This window comes from Pinus tabuliformis, chromosome 4_1 (genome assembly GCF_031772625.1).
Source record: "Pinus tabuliformis cultivar Carrire ecotype Pingquan chromosome 4_1, CPIR1, whole genome shotgun sequence".
NCBI lineage: Eukaryota > Viridiplantae > Streptophyta > Pinopsida > Pinales > Pinaceae > Pinus > Pinus tabuliformis.
Genome location: NC_142303.1, coordinates 777,245,195 through 777,261,374, shown reverse-complemented (window position 1 = coordinate 777,261,374; position 16,180 = coordinate 777,245,195).

Here is a 16,180-nt window from a genome sequence, read left to right as displayed (position 1 = left end):
TCATATTTGCACTCATGCAATGCTTCCTTGAGCTTAAGTCTATTGTGGATTGCAAAAGTATTTTATGGTTCAATGGACATGGGCAAGGTCAATTATTTGACCTCAACCATATTGGTTGGATCCTAGAATATTCTAGGAATCCATAATGGACATAAGGATGCCAACAATGTTGTGTCTAATACTTTGCCAATGGTGTATTCCAAAAAAAGAATTCTGGGCATGAATAAATCTGATGTGAGGGAAATACATATCGATGGAATATATTATTTTGTGACTATTGTCATTATTTAGTTGATCCCCTAACTGAAATTTGATCCCAAACACTGTGAACCAAATTTTTTGTTCCATGCTCCATATAGTTGTTTCCCTATGGAATGAATATTGCAGTCTAAACATGGTCATCCTTGTAAAATGCTTCCCAAATTTCATTGGAAATGAAGCACATGAACTCATTTACCATTAACCAGAGATATGGTCTGAGGTGAAATTTGATAAATGGTATGGAAAAAACCATAAGAAAAATTTGGGGTGGGGTGGTCCCTAGTGGTTTTGGAAACCACTAAGGGGGTATCTCGAATGGCTTTGCTAGTGCCATGGCATGAAAGAAAAGTTTCACTAACACACAAAGTGAAGACCCCCCCCCCCCCCCCAATCCATTAAACATTGAGCGTGAAACGGGTGTGGAGTGCAACGGATAATAGTTATTGATTTTTCTCCATTCAATTGTTCATTTATTTTAATTATGCACAATCCATTCTTAGAATCGGATTTGAAATATTCCATGTAGCTCTATTTGATAACCCTTTGGGTTCAGGACCCTACAAAATTTTTTCAAGAAGGAAAATCATGACATCGGTATCAAAAATTGTGTTCTTGTCATCATTATAAAAGAATGAAGGGGTTAGCGAGGCACACAAACTTGCTTGATCCAAATGACTTCTAATCTATATTTTAATTATATTGAGAAGGAGGCCATGGAATTGAGCATGATGGATGTTATAAGTAACCATGAAATGAATCTCAAATGGATTATTCTTTTGCAGTGCTCACCACCATGTTAAGGAATAAGAGAAACTACAATATCCACAACATATCATCGCTCCCACTCTAGTACTATCAATGGTTGAGGAAAACCAAGGTGTTTGAACTTGAGTCAACTTAAGCATTGATCATCTCTCACCATATTTCTCATATATCCCATCAAAGAGCTTTGGGCCTAATGTTTAGGGATCCCTTGCTTATATCCTCCCCCACACCCCTATTTTCCATGATAGTCAACACTTTCTAAAACCTATGAATGATTAGGATAGTTAACTCTTTTTTCCACCATCAATTTGGAGAAGAAATATTTCTGGGCCTTGATGAGAAAATATCAAACCTATTGGTTATAATCTATTATCCATATGAATTAAACTACTGTACTGTAGATGAGATAAGCATGTTGATATTTGTTCCTTGCATGAATTTGTGGTTATTTCCTCAATGCATCTAATGATAATATTTAGGCCTCAATAAAAGGCAATGGATTCTAGTAGCTGTGGAGAACAATGACTGAGTCTTAGAGGTTTCTACAAACTATTTCATTGAGACAATCTTCTAAGAAAGCTTTCACCATAGCACTATATTATTTCCAAGTAGCTTGCAACAAATGTAAAGAATGCCATGTGTAAGGCTCTAATTTCTAGGTTTATGTAACAACCATGGGTTAAGTTTCTATGTAAATGAAATAAGACCAAGGTCATGGGACATGTATTCCAAGATGAATGGAGGGAAAATATTACATTGGGAATCACTTATGCTTTATTATTGACTATGGAAAGTGCGTTGCAATTGGAAAAGGAAAAAGGAAATAAATGGAAATTCAATACAAGAAATGAAGGAGAATAGGAAGATGAAGAGATAGGAATATACATGCAAGGAAAAGTAAAGGGAAAGGAAAAGAAAAGGAAAAGAGAACATTCACACACACCCTTTGACATTCTAGAATTCACTTAGATAAGAGGAGAGCAAGAGATAGATAACAAGCACCTAGACACAAGGAATACATAAAGAAACAAGCAAGGGAGCATAAGAGAAGTTTTGACAACAACAAGAAAGGGAAAAAAATATATGTTGATTGCAGGTAATGGTGTGCATTTATGATTTAGCATGTTGGGATTTGATGCATGGTCTATACATTGGTTTATTAGTTATCTTTATTTTCACTGGAATGAGATTTCCTTGCATTGACAATGATGTACATCCTTGCCTTTACCATTTCCTAGATAGCCATGATGTAGTGTTTCTTGTTTTGGTTAAGCTTTATATTTTCATTAGATTTTGGAGCTCGATTGAGGCGGTCTTGAGAAAATTCCCATGAGTTGAGGGTGGAGATGGCTTTTTTCTAGAACTCTTAACAGATGGGTGGAGACAAGATAATTCCATTCGGTATGCTGAATAAAGTATGAGAAATCAAGCTTGTCTGTTTTTGGTGATTTCTAGACCAGTTTGAGGGTTGAGGTGGTTTAGCCTCTGGAAGCCCTCGCTGGCTCAATTTTTGCTTATCCCATTTGATTCCACATTCATGCTTGGAATATTGCACTGGGGAGATTTGCTAAAAGTGAGATTTGGTTCATTCTAATCTATGGTTGAGTTGTATGTGAAAATACTTGCTTGGTTGGTTTTGTGCATATGTTATTATGGGTTATTTCTTATTAAGATAAATAAGCACATGCATTGGTTATTTTTTTGATTTTATGACTTTTTTGTCTTGGCTTCTTTCTTGATAAATGTCAGTTATAGGCAAGGTTAAATGATGTGCTATTGGTATGGATCTTGGTCATGATTCGATGATTTATTGAATGGTTATATGAATGCATTAGCTAACTAGTGTTTGATACAACTAAACTTAGAGGGCAGTAAGCCTTATAGACAATTCTCTGATGAATCTAAGGGATCAATGAACAAATATGCATTCATGAAATGTAGTTACTATGTTTACCATGTGCTTGCCTAAATGTATATCATGTGGCTGGCATGTTTGGGAAGGATATGAGCCTAAGTATAGATTATGTATACTTGTGATGATTATTGACAGAGTTTTGGAGAGTTCTGGGCTATTCTAGGCAGTGGCTTATAGTCTAGCACTAAAATTTGGGCACTAAATACATGAACACAAGCACAAAACTAAGGATTTTCAATTGTAGCCGCACAGAGGATGAATTTTGTGTATAGGTGGAGCCTTCTAGATGCATGGACATATTGGCATGCATGGAGCTAGGTTATAAAGTCAAGAAAAAATGAAGTTCCAACTCAAGGAAGGATCAACAGTTAGTGTTGTCTTACATATCGCTGATCAGGTGTCCCTCGGAGGTTGCAGTAATCCATAATTGGAACTTAGTTGTTGTGTCATGCATAGTAACACCTAGCTCATGTTTACCGTGGAGAGCTTGTAAAAGTAGGTAAATGTGGGGTGGGGTGTTAATTTTATGCTGTAACAAAACTTTGAATTCCTTGGGAATTGAATCTTCCATATTTTAGCTTTTCCAATTGTTTTTGTATCAAATAACTTTGAGACAAAAGGGGGAATTGAATGAAGTTTTGAGGACATTGACAATTTTTGAAGAAATATTGCTAATGATTCAAAAAAATAAAAAAATCTCACTAGGAAATTTTTTGCTACAATAAGGAGATTTTATTTGAAGGATAGGTTCAAGGAAAATCTATATCATACACTTGAGAGAAGGTAAAAAAAAAATTCCTCTCCACATTTGGTAGAATATTTTGTGAATGAAAAGCCTCCCAAAATATGTAGGTATGATCTAGATTGGATCATTATATTACTTTTGATCCATTTTAATGCTTTTAGAGTGAAAAGTGGAGGAATCAACTCACATGACCATTTTTATTGACGGGAGCTAGTTTGGGAAATTGAGGTTTGTAACCTTCTAAGAGCCATTTGAGGTATTAAACAAAGTTTCTTGAGGGTTAATTTTTTTCGTAAGAATTACACTTTTTTTCCTATTCTACACAAATAGGTTTCAAATGACCGGGGAATCACCTCAATCATAATCAATATGCTAGTAACAATATGCCACTAAGAAATTGACCTTGTTATTTTTACCACCATTATTCATTGAAATGGGCTAGCCACATGATAACAATGAATAAGACTCTAGAAGATTCCATATTGTAACTCTAGTGAAGAGTTCAAGGAGTCAATTTTAACCACTAGTAGGCTATCAAACTAACACACCAAGGGCACTTTTAAGACATTTTTTTCACACAAAAGAAATATTTTCTCTTAAAATAATACTTTTTATTTTAGTTATTTTACATTAAAATTTAATATCAATTAAATTGTCTTAAATATAAACTTTAAGACAAAAACAGTTTTGACACAAAAATATTTTAAGACAAAACTTTATATTTAAGACAAGAATAATTTAAGACAAAAATATTTTGAGACAACACTTTATATTTAAGACAAAAGTAGTTTGAGACAAACATTTAAAGACAAAACTTTATATTTAAGACAAAAACAATTTAAGACAAAATTATTTTAAGACAACTTTATATTTAAGACAAAAACAATTTGAGACAAAAATATTTTAAGACAAAACTTTATATTTAAGAGAATGCCCACTTTAGATGAAACCTATTTAATACAATTAACAAATAAGACACAAACATATCTATTTAAGACAATATTATCTAACAACTGCAAAATTGACTCTGATAGTGCGCCCTAAGTCTACTAGCTTGCAGGAAACTATTGTTTTGTGCCTATCCCAAGGTTGTTATTTTACTTAGTATTCATGTCATCTTATATAAATACAACAATATGTTGGGGTCATTGTTTTGTGGGGGTAGCTGACTAAGAAGAACGTGACAAATTTTGCTGACAAGATTTATTGGACATCAATTCCTCTTCTGTCCCTTTCATATCTACTGATACAATTAGATAAAACTTGTCTATCATTGTACTGCTATATGGAGGGGGATTTTAAGGCAATTTATTAAGAGAAAATAAATATTTTTTCTTCAAATTTTCAATACGAGGTGATAGTAAAAAAAGGTAAAGGTAAAGGATTAGGGGTCCTTCTACTAGCATTCACCAAGTGGTTAGTTTACCATGGTTGTGAAGTGATACTCAACAAAGGAAAAGCATTCTTGAGACACATTGCCACTGGACAGGCGAAGAAAATTGGGGTTCCTATGAAGAACCTGTATAAGCTAGATGTGGAATATTGTGCTTCATTAAGCACTAAGGTAGAGAAAGTGTAGGTCGCAATGTTGATGAACTTTGGCACAAAATACTTGGTCATTTGCATCATGGTACCTCAAATATTATACAAAAAATAACCATTGGCCTCCCTAAAGGAGAACTTAAGCAGTAGGATGTATGCAAAGGATGTACGTTGTGGAAGTACATAAAATCCACATTCCATGATCGGGACAACAAAGCACATGCAGTCCTAGAAAGGATCCACTATGATGTTTATGGACCTTTCTCAACAACCTACACTATCAGACACAAATATTTTGTCATTTTTATTGATGACTTCTCATGAAAGTGTTGTATCTTCTTCATGCGGAAGAAAGATGATACATTCTCTAAGTTCGTAGAATTCAAGGCACTGGTTGAAAACGAATCTACCAAGAAGTGAAGGCTCTGTTGTAGCAGCTGCAACACCCTCCAAAATTTTGGCTTGCACTTAAATTTCGGAGCCTACTATGGATATTGTGATTGTTCATTCCTTAGCATCTTATTGGTAAGTTGATGATCTCAAGCTCCCCTTTTCGATCTTAAGGGTCGTTCATGATTTTATCCTTACATAGAATGTGTCATCTTTGGGCATAGGGGTTATCGCTTGCCATGCAAAGGGAGGTTTGTTTTTCTTCAAGGGGAAATCTTTATGAGAATGGGTTGTCCTCACCACATAAACATGTTTCACACTCATTTCACACACTCTTACATAGGTGTCGCCTTTACCCTCCCAAAGTCTATCATCGGAGCTACACTTGTCGTAAGCTACCACAAAGGTTGTTGCATTAAGAGAAGTATGTGTTATATGTTCTGGATGGTCTATGTTGTATCTCTAAGTTTTCAAGTGTGTGATCTTAGTTATTTTTTATCATTGTTCACATCAGTTCCATTGATCCCACACTTAGCCAAATTTCGGAGTTTCCTTATCAACCTAGCCTCATCCAACTTTCCTGAACTGCGCACTTCACATATGTAACCCTCAAGCTTTTCCCTTGCCTATTGGAATTGTGTAATGCATATAAATTCCAACCTCCCTTAGCATTCAAAACTACACATTGGTTTCTTCCAATGTCCTTCCCTCAGTGGGAACCCACTCTCTCAGGAAACTGTGCAGTTTTGTCCATTGACTACCCTATCTGCCTTGTATCATAAAATTGCATAGATGTGTCCTCCTAGGGCCTCATCCCATAGCAATGCCTTGCATTCTAAAACTGTGTAAATGTGTTTTCCTAGGGCCTCATCCTGCAACAATCGCTGCTCGTTGAAACTACACAATTATGTCCCTCAAGGGCCACAAAGAAAGATGACATGATAGATGACTCTCAAGGATCTGAGGAGAAAAATACACAGACCAAGGAACCAAAGGTATGATAGAATATCGAGACCACATGAAGAATCCATCTAATGCATAACCCTTTGGAGGCTAGGTATGGAAAACAAAGCACATCTTTTGAAATACACCTCTTATTGTAGCTTAAGAGTTTGTTTATCATTGTCATATCAAGTTGTCTTCAATGACATGCATGGTTGCAAGAACTGAAAGTCATTCCATGTGTTTCCTCTACGTGTATTTCTCCCTTTCACTTGTTTATTACATAACTTATAACATGAAGAGCATTACCACTTGTTTATTTAAGCTACGGAGGTTGCGACCAACATGATCTTATTACTAACCAAGCACGATGCAAGGCATCCTAAGTGGGATGAAAGATGTTTGATGATATGTATATAGTCAGTACACGCCTTTGCATTAATCTTTGGTTTGTATCTTGTATGTACCCTCACTGCTTGTCAGATTTGGCTACTTGCTACAGGTAGTCTCTTAGCTCTTTCCTGACAAAGCACGAGAAGGAATTTCCTTCAACTTGATTTCTTTAAGGCTATTCATAGAAAGTATAGAGCTAAGAGAAGGATATGTGGAATCTCACTATCAAACACTTGGAGATACATTGCATGTTTGAATCTATACAAACAATTAAGCTGCCACTCAACAAAATTGTCAATCTTGGAAGACTCAAGAAAGATCACATCTTTAGATATTATAAACTTTTTATTCATTTCATCATAGAGATGGTATGCTTTAGAAGTATGACTAACCAAAGAAGATACATTTGTGACTCCTTGCACTAAGATTTTTTATCTATTCCTTAGGTATGAAGGTATAATAGGAGGAACCATAAACCCTAAGATTCCTTGCCGAAGGAATGCGGCCATACAACATTTCATAGGGAGTCTTGTTTCTAATAAAAAGATATGGACACCTGTTCTTTATATACAGAACACGTAAAACCACATCATCCCAAACCTTATGAATTTAACATGTGAACTATGCCAAGTTCATAGTGAAAGTAATACATTCAAGTGAACTATGTGTTGAAAAAAGCAGCAAGAAATTCTTAATTTGATTTTTCCTTGATAAAATTGAAAAAATTTGAATTTACACATCAAGATATAACTTGCATGATGTTAACTTGTGTGACATGGCTTGTGTCACCTAGTTTACTCAGTAAATGCGAGTTGGAGGAGTTAGAGTTCAGTTTTTCATGTGTAATTGCTAATTTGTAGCAATAAAGGTCAATTATCTCAAGTTGTTGTGAGTTAAACTAGTTCTAACTTTTGGAGGAACTAGTGGAAGGTCATTTAAGCAGTGGGACTTCAGTAAAACTTAGTGATCATCCAGTTAACTGATCAATCAACCCAAAATAGTGGGGGCATGCAGAGAAGTCGAGTTCCCTAAGATTGGTGGAGATTCCAAGGCAATTTTAATTTCTTGTAGCTCACATAGTTGCAAGAACTTACTATAACCATAGTGGAGGAGGTAGCTTGAGTAGGAGCTTCTTGTGAAATTGGAGAGGGAATGATTTTTGGTAGCATTAATAACTTACCAATTTTTTTTTTTTCACCACACTTCAATGTTTTGGGCAAGGTTTTTGAGGGTGGATAATTTTTTCTGATGCTTTTTGGTCATGCACGTCATCACTAAGTATCTTGGGAGGTCTGTAATAGTTCCCTGCATGCACGTCCTCACTAAATATGTTTCGGGATGTCTGTACTAGTTCCTTGCAAATTTTTGTTTGTCAAGGCTTAACTACTTATGATCTTATGTTCTCACAATAGTCCAATAGTTTACGGCACTCTCCAAATCACCACTCCTGAAAGGATCCAACAAAAGGACTTGAGAGGAAGATGAGAAGGGCGCACTCTTATTAGAACTAGCCTAGAACTAGCAGAATTGGTTGGTCCTAATAATTTTAGAGTTGTACTAGTCTAGTTTGGTGGTTCTGCTTGGCTAAGGTTGGTCTTGTATTGAACTGACCTTAAAACAACAAAGTGACTAATTCTCTACTACATTGACCAATTCTAAAGAATGTAATGCAACATAGCTAATGACCACCAAATATTAATTTTTTAATAAAAAATACTTAAAAGGAAAAAAATATCTTAACCCCAGGGCCCTACAAAACCTAACCCTGGTAATTAATGGTAATATTTAAATTTTAAAGTTAAAGTAAAAGTTGACATTCTACTTAGCTTTCCATTTTGAAAAGGAAAGATAAGGATAATGTCAACTTCTACTTAGATTTTTAATATTAACATTAATTGTTTTTGGTTGTTTCAGAGTGGTTCCAACTTTATTCAATTTTGAGAAAACCAAATTTTAGATCCCATTCAAAACTTAGTGGTGATTGTTTGAACCGCTTCTTTGTAATGAGTATTAGACTTTGACTTCCAATTATTCATGTGCATTTATTGCATAATCATATTCCCTGTGAGACTTTGCAGCAGAAGTTGATCTTTAATCCTTTACAAGCACTTGACCTGGCTTAGGGAACCATTAGCTACCCCTCCCAAGTTTCTCCTCAACATTGAAATTTTCTTTTGAAGCAGGCATTCATTTTATCCATTAGATCATTTTTTACACTGTGACAGTCCAACAACACCCCTACTAGCATATGATTGACAATCCATCTCATCTTTATTGCTACCTTATAAACACTCTTAAATCATGTGTCTCCAATATAAAAGAGGAAGAACTAGAAAGGGCCTTCTTGGCCCTCTTCTCAACCCACAATATGTTGAGCTTCTCTCTTGTGTTTACACTCTAGTCTTCTTGCAGCTTCAAAATGGAAAATCTTAAACACAATCTCATGATGTGCATTTAGGGAGGCATAATTCACCCTTGCTTTGTAGAAAATTACCCCCTAGCATTCCCTTTACCTTTACATGAAAGAATATATTTTCCTTGTGGAGGACTATTAAGCTTCCCATCCCTATTTCACCTCCCTCTCCTACCCACGTGAACTTGATAAGTTGAATTTAACCCATCCCACTGTATCTAAGATAAATAAACCATCCAACTGGGTAGATTGAGTTGAGGCCCTTTTAGAAACTAAATCCATCCCTCCACGATGATATTTCTCTCTCCAACAACATCATCATGTTGTCCTCGAGATCTATCATTCCCATGATCACCATAAATTTGCCAGTCCTTCACTTACATCTCTAGTAACATCATCATTCAAACCACTTATAATTTGTTGTATTGTTACTTGTGTTATGGTTTCCTTTAATGGAGATATCTCCCTAGTAGGCACGACTAACCAAATTCAAGTTCTTATTGAACTCTTGTGTTAACATACTGAATTTTCATTTTGACCTATTCAGTTCCAAATTCTAGTGTGGTTGGTTTACTAGTTGACTACTAGCATTCACCAAGTGATTATTGATGATCATAGTTAGTTTAGAGTGAATGTTGGACTTTGCCTTGAAAACCAAGCCCCAAGAATATGAAATTATCACGGAAGATTTCAGAGCTCATACTTTTCTACAAAGGAATACACTATTTTCATTCATCAAGAAAAGTTATATGAGAAAGAACCAAGTGGTTATGCTTTTCAACATTTTCACCTACATATCCTATCTATCGTTTTCTTATTGAATGGGAAAGTTGGGTTTTCGGGATTTTCCAATTAAAGTTCTACACTAGTGGTGTTCATCTCCCATTTTGGTCTCCTTCTAAAATCTTGTTTGGTATGTGCAAAATGAGCATTGGTGCAGCTTTCAGTGGTGCAATTTTTAAAGATATGAAAATCCTATATTGATTTAAGACACGCAATGTTCAATATCTACACGATACCTTTTCTTGACATTCCATTCATAAATTTGAAATTTTTAACGAGTATAAATTTTACTAATTAACTATTATATTGATTATTACAAAATTGATGACAAAGGAAGAATAATATATAATGTAGGTTTATGTGAATGGAAAATGTTAAGACAAAGGCATAATTATATAATGATTGGTGGACCATGGGGGTTGGGTTCCTTACCATCGATGTATTCTATATGAGGAGGGAGAAAAAGGAGAAGATGGCATCACTTTTCCTTGTGTATTTGAGGAGAATGCTAAGAAGAGACAACATAGTAATGGATTGATGACTTATGCATGACTTGTTTTTGAAATATATGGAGCAATAAGGTCTATGGCTAGGTGAAGAGTAGCTCCAAATAGTTTTTGCAATAATCAATCTTAAGTGAATAGAATGTCATATCTACATAGACCTTTGCGAGAGTACTCTATTATAGCTGATGATAGAGTACATCATTTCCTTATTGGAAGTAATTAAAATTTTATCATGGTATAATTTAATTATAAATATTTAAAATACTAGATGTTTACAATCAATTTTATAAAGGGTTATGGGATTCTTAATACTTTTACTGGAATTTTAAATATTGAGATAGAAATTTGTAACAAGAATATAATGACCTCAATTCCTTGTGAATGTTATAAGTATCTACTATGTGTATTTTTTTCAAATCGAATAGAAATATGACCAATTTTGTTGTTGCTAATGAAAAAACACACAAACATATTCTATTATACAAGATTTCTTGTTATTTTTAACAAAATTATTATCAACCATGATTTATTTAGAAAATAACATATATTAAACTATATAATGAATTATTATATTGATAACTATTTAATATGGGTTGAATTTTAGTGATGTTTCTATGGATCATCTTATGATGTTGTGGACCATTTAGAAGTCATGTCACTAGTAAGTCAAGTTTTCATGTCTCCTTCTCATGTTTATACAAAATAAAGTAGAGAATGGTTGGGAATATTTAATTCATGATATTAAAAATGGGATTGCAAATTATCTTAAGTTTACACACAATATATTGACAATGTATCCATGTGAGGAGTTGTTGGGAGAGGGATCCCCCATGGACAGTTTTGGGGCTAAAAGCCCATGTTTTGGTCAAATTTTGTAATAAAGTTGTAAAGACTCTGTATTTTGTGTTTGCGGAGCGCGAAGGTGTCATGTGTCATAAAGGGTAGTCTTCCCTTAGTTTTGTAAAGTAAAGTCAGCTGTAAGAGATCTACCCATGGTCCGCGGACCATTGGATTGTATAAAAAGAGCTAAGCTCTAAGTAGTTTTGGAGTCATCAATGTAATGAAGAAGAGAGTCATAGCTCTGAAGTAAGAAGTCTAGGTTTCGGGTCGTAATGTGGGTAGAGGTTCTCCAGCTGAGTGCGTAGAGGCCTAGGGTAGAAGTTCGCAGCTGAGTGCACAGACCCCTGCAGTTGTGTACGTAGGGCAGATAGACTCTGTAATTACTTGTAAGATATCAATAAAGATAAGTATTCTGCAGATTCTATGTCTTCGTCTTGGTTAATGCATCTTGTCATTTTATGTATGAATTTACTTTATAATGCTTATGTGATGCAAGAATGTGTATGATTATATTGGATAACTGAACATAAATAAGAATATATATTTACACAGTGCTAATTTTGAGTATCTAATAAGATAAATAAGATTCTTAAGATAACTTGTCAATCTGTGAAATACGTTGCTTTAGCAGCATGAAAGTATCTAAACTTAATGTTAGGGTTGTGCGAAGACCAATCGTACCCTTTCGCAAAGGTATTGAAGGGCGGAATAAAGGGCTAGTCTGGTGAGCCCTAGAGGTAAGTGACTTGTGCGAAGGTAGGAATAAGAGAAATAAAACAAAATCATGACTATCTCAGGGTGCAGAAACTTGGTTCCAGCATCCCGCCATACTGCTTCGGGTGAGACTCTTGTCCGCACTCTGCGGGCTGATGCTAAAAGGGCTATTAGTGTAGGGATTTGTTTGGCTAATTATGTTGAACCTAGGTTAGGCCCCCCACAAGCCCACAAATGGTTCTGTTGTGAAGATCAGAATCTACATAAGATATGTGTGATATCGTATCACTGGAATCCAACTAGGAAAGAGATCGGAGACTAGTTGGATAGAAAGATCCATGAACTCACGGCACAGGAGAATAGAAATCTGTGACTAACAAAGGAACAGTGGATGGGCAGGTGCCTCTATACAGAGATCCATGAGATCTTTTTTTGCTCCTTTTTGGTTGAGCTATATGAGTGGATCATGAAGTTAGCAGATAGTGAAGGAAGGTGGAAACTTGACAGTCCTATTCTTTGGGCCCCAAAACTTGACAGTCCACACTATCGATCATTGGCTCGACTGCGTCATATGATGATTTGTAATTGAATTTGTAGTCGATACCTTAGTTAGCTACAACAAGGCGGAGCGATTCTTTTTCAAAGGACTGTAATGTAAGTACGTGAAATATTTGAATACCTGGATTAAAATGTTATTGTGCGAAAAATGGGTTATACAACTACCTTAATGTTTGGGGCTATGCGAAGTGGAAAAACTTACAAGAACGAAGGAAATAAGGGTCTTGAATATAGTCCGTTGATTTTACCTCCGTGAGGTGACAAAGAGTGAATAATGCAGGTTTCTCCACGAAGTGCTATTCAATTAATAAGACAAGGATTCCTGTGACTGCCACCTCCACCCACACCACCTCCAACTTCAACTCCATCACCTGTGACTTCACCTGTACCACCTTCGCCTCCACCATAGTTCAATATGGAAAACTCAGTAAAGCTGCCCTTGTTCAAAGGCTTGGGAAATGAGGACCCAGACCAATTCTGGTTCATTGTAAAAGATGTATGGGAAGCTCAGCGCGTTACAAATGATAACATGAAGAAGGTGACATTGGTTAGTGTTCTGCAGGATTGTGTGCTAACCTAGTACATCAAGTACTCTAATGATAACTTGAATGCTGGAGTTGCAGACATACATACCGCACTAAACAAAGAATTCAATAGGCCTAAATCTGAAGCACGATCTATTGTGGGGTTCAAGGAAATCGCAATGCAACCAGGCGAGACACCTTGAGAATTAGATCAGAGGTTGAAGTGTGAGATCTGTGAAGCTGATATGAATTTAATAGATGAACACCATTCCAAATGGTTTGTGGCTTCGCTCCTACCACACCTAAGGGTTGCAATGTTGTAGTAGAAGATAACAACTCAGGCAGAGGCCTTGGAGATTTCCATGAGGCTGCATGAAACACCGATGCAAGATCCAAATGTTAGGCCCCTATACTACTAGTGTAACCCCTTATTGTTATTAGTACAACCCCCTTATTATATTGTTGTACCCATGTAGTCCCCATATTGTTATTATTATGCCCCATAGAAGCCCACTATTGTTATTATTGTTCCCTTACATTATTATTGTTATGTCGGCTTTGACTATATTATGACCCCTTCGACTCCTATATATAGAAAGGAGGTCTTGTGATTGGTATCATCCAAGAATTATTCATTTGTGTAATGTAAAGGAGGTTTCCCCCTCGAAGAGGCTAAATTATAAGGTGTTGATCCATCTTTTCTATCTTTTTGTGAGCTGGTTTCATAACATTTGGTATCAGAGCTTTGGATTCTAGGGTTTCACTACTCCAAACAGGTCATCGTGGCATTTGCACTGTAACCTTTTGTCTGTGATGTTTTAGATGCTAGACAAAAAACCCATTTGGATTGAAATCGTTCTGAAACTCGGGTCCGAATTTCAGAGCTTTTCGTGTTATATTTGTAGAGATATGATCTGAGGAAGTTGGCCTTTTTGCAGACTCCCGAATTACATTCCAAACAGGTGACCTGGGGAAAATCGTCATAACTTTTGTTTTGAGCATTAGATTGAAATTTCGTAAGAATTTGTAGAAAGAGGACGGACTGTAGTTTCCTATTTATAATTTTTATATTTGGAGGTTAAAACAGTGACACGTGGCACTTCATACAAGTTATATCTTCTAAAAAGGTATATAATCAGGCCATCTTGGGAGATTCTGCATAACTCTTTCTTAGAGAATCCATTTTTTATCAGACTGGTGGCATCAATAAGAGGACACAGAGGGCTACCGTAGGTCGAAATTTCAGAGATGGACGATCTGAAATTACAGAGTTATAGTTGTTTCAGGATCGAACTCCTAAAATCAATAAAAGGCGATATGGGGAAGTTTGATGGCAAGGATATGGTAAATTGGATACTTCAAATGCAGCAATATTTTGATCTACATGGTGTACCACTGTTACAAAAGGTATGTATTGCATGTTCATATTTAGAACCAGATCAATTTTTATGGTATAAAGGGCTTTGTTCTCATAAAAAACTATTTATGTGGTCAATTTTCATGGAGGAAATGATAGCACATTATGAGGATACAAATAAAAACACCTTCTTTAGCCAATTGATAAATCTCAAACAAAAGTGTTTACTGGTAGAGCACATTGAGGACTTTCAAAAATTGAATATAAGGATAAATGATACTCCAAAGAAGCAAAGGATTGATTTCTTCATAGGGACTTTAAAGGATAACGTTCAACATGAGGTTCGTTTTTGGGAACCTAATTCATTAGAGGAGGCATTTGAGTTGGCAAGAAAAATTGAAAGCGAGATTATGGCAAAAAGGAAGTCTACCCCTCACAACTATAAATATGGAAGTGTTGTTCCTCCTAACCTTCCACAACCTACAAGGGTTACACCAAAAGAATTGGAAGAAAAAAGAGAAAAAGGGCTTTGTTACAATTGTGATAGCAAATACATTAAAGGTCATACATGTGGTGAGAAGAAATTATTTTACATTAATTGTGTAGACGAAGAAAAGGATCAAGAAACATCCAAAGAAGAGTATATACACCAGGAACCAACCCCAAAGAAAGAAGAAATGAATCTGACCATATCTTGTAAAGCATTGGAAAGAATTAGCACTCCAAAAACTCTCAAGATAGGACATATCAAGAAGAAAAAGGTAAGAGTGTTGATTGATTCGAGTAGTACCGTTAATTTTATTGATTGTAAGATAGCCATGGAATTGAATTGCTTCCCGTATCCAACACCAGAGTGTCAAGTGATGGTTGTAAATGGAGGAACCATAAATTTCTATGGGAAGTGCCATAATATCAAGCTATCCATGGGCGAATATGTATTGAATAGCCCAATGCTTTCCATTCCAATGGGTGGTGCTGATGTTTTACTGGGAGTCCAATGGCTACAATCTTTGGGTACGATAGCTTTTAATTTTAAAGAACTTTTCTTAAATTTTTTTTGGGAAGGAAATCAAGTTGAATTGAGGGGTATCGAAGGAAAACCTTGATGATAATCAACTCTAACGGCATGAAAAAGCTTCTAAATAAAGAAAAACGGGGTGTAATTGCACAATTATGTTCACTAGAGCATCCCACGTCGAAATCATGTATTTCTCCAAATCTCCAAAACGTTTTGGACAATCATTCCAGGGTATTTGATACTCCCAAAGGCCTCCCACCTATTTGTGATCATAATCATGCTATTGATTTGGTTCCACGAAGTGTTCCTCCAAACATCAGGTGTTACATATATCCATATGCCCAAATGAGTGGGAAATCATTCAAAAGTTGTAGAGGATCCAAATTCAAACAGCATTGCGAGAACTTGACAAGGTAGGAAAAATCATATTGGAACCTGAAGCAGTCACAGAACCAAGAAATCAAAAGCTACAAAATAGATCAATTTCAGAGTATCTCATCAAGTGGAAAAACTT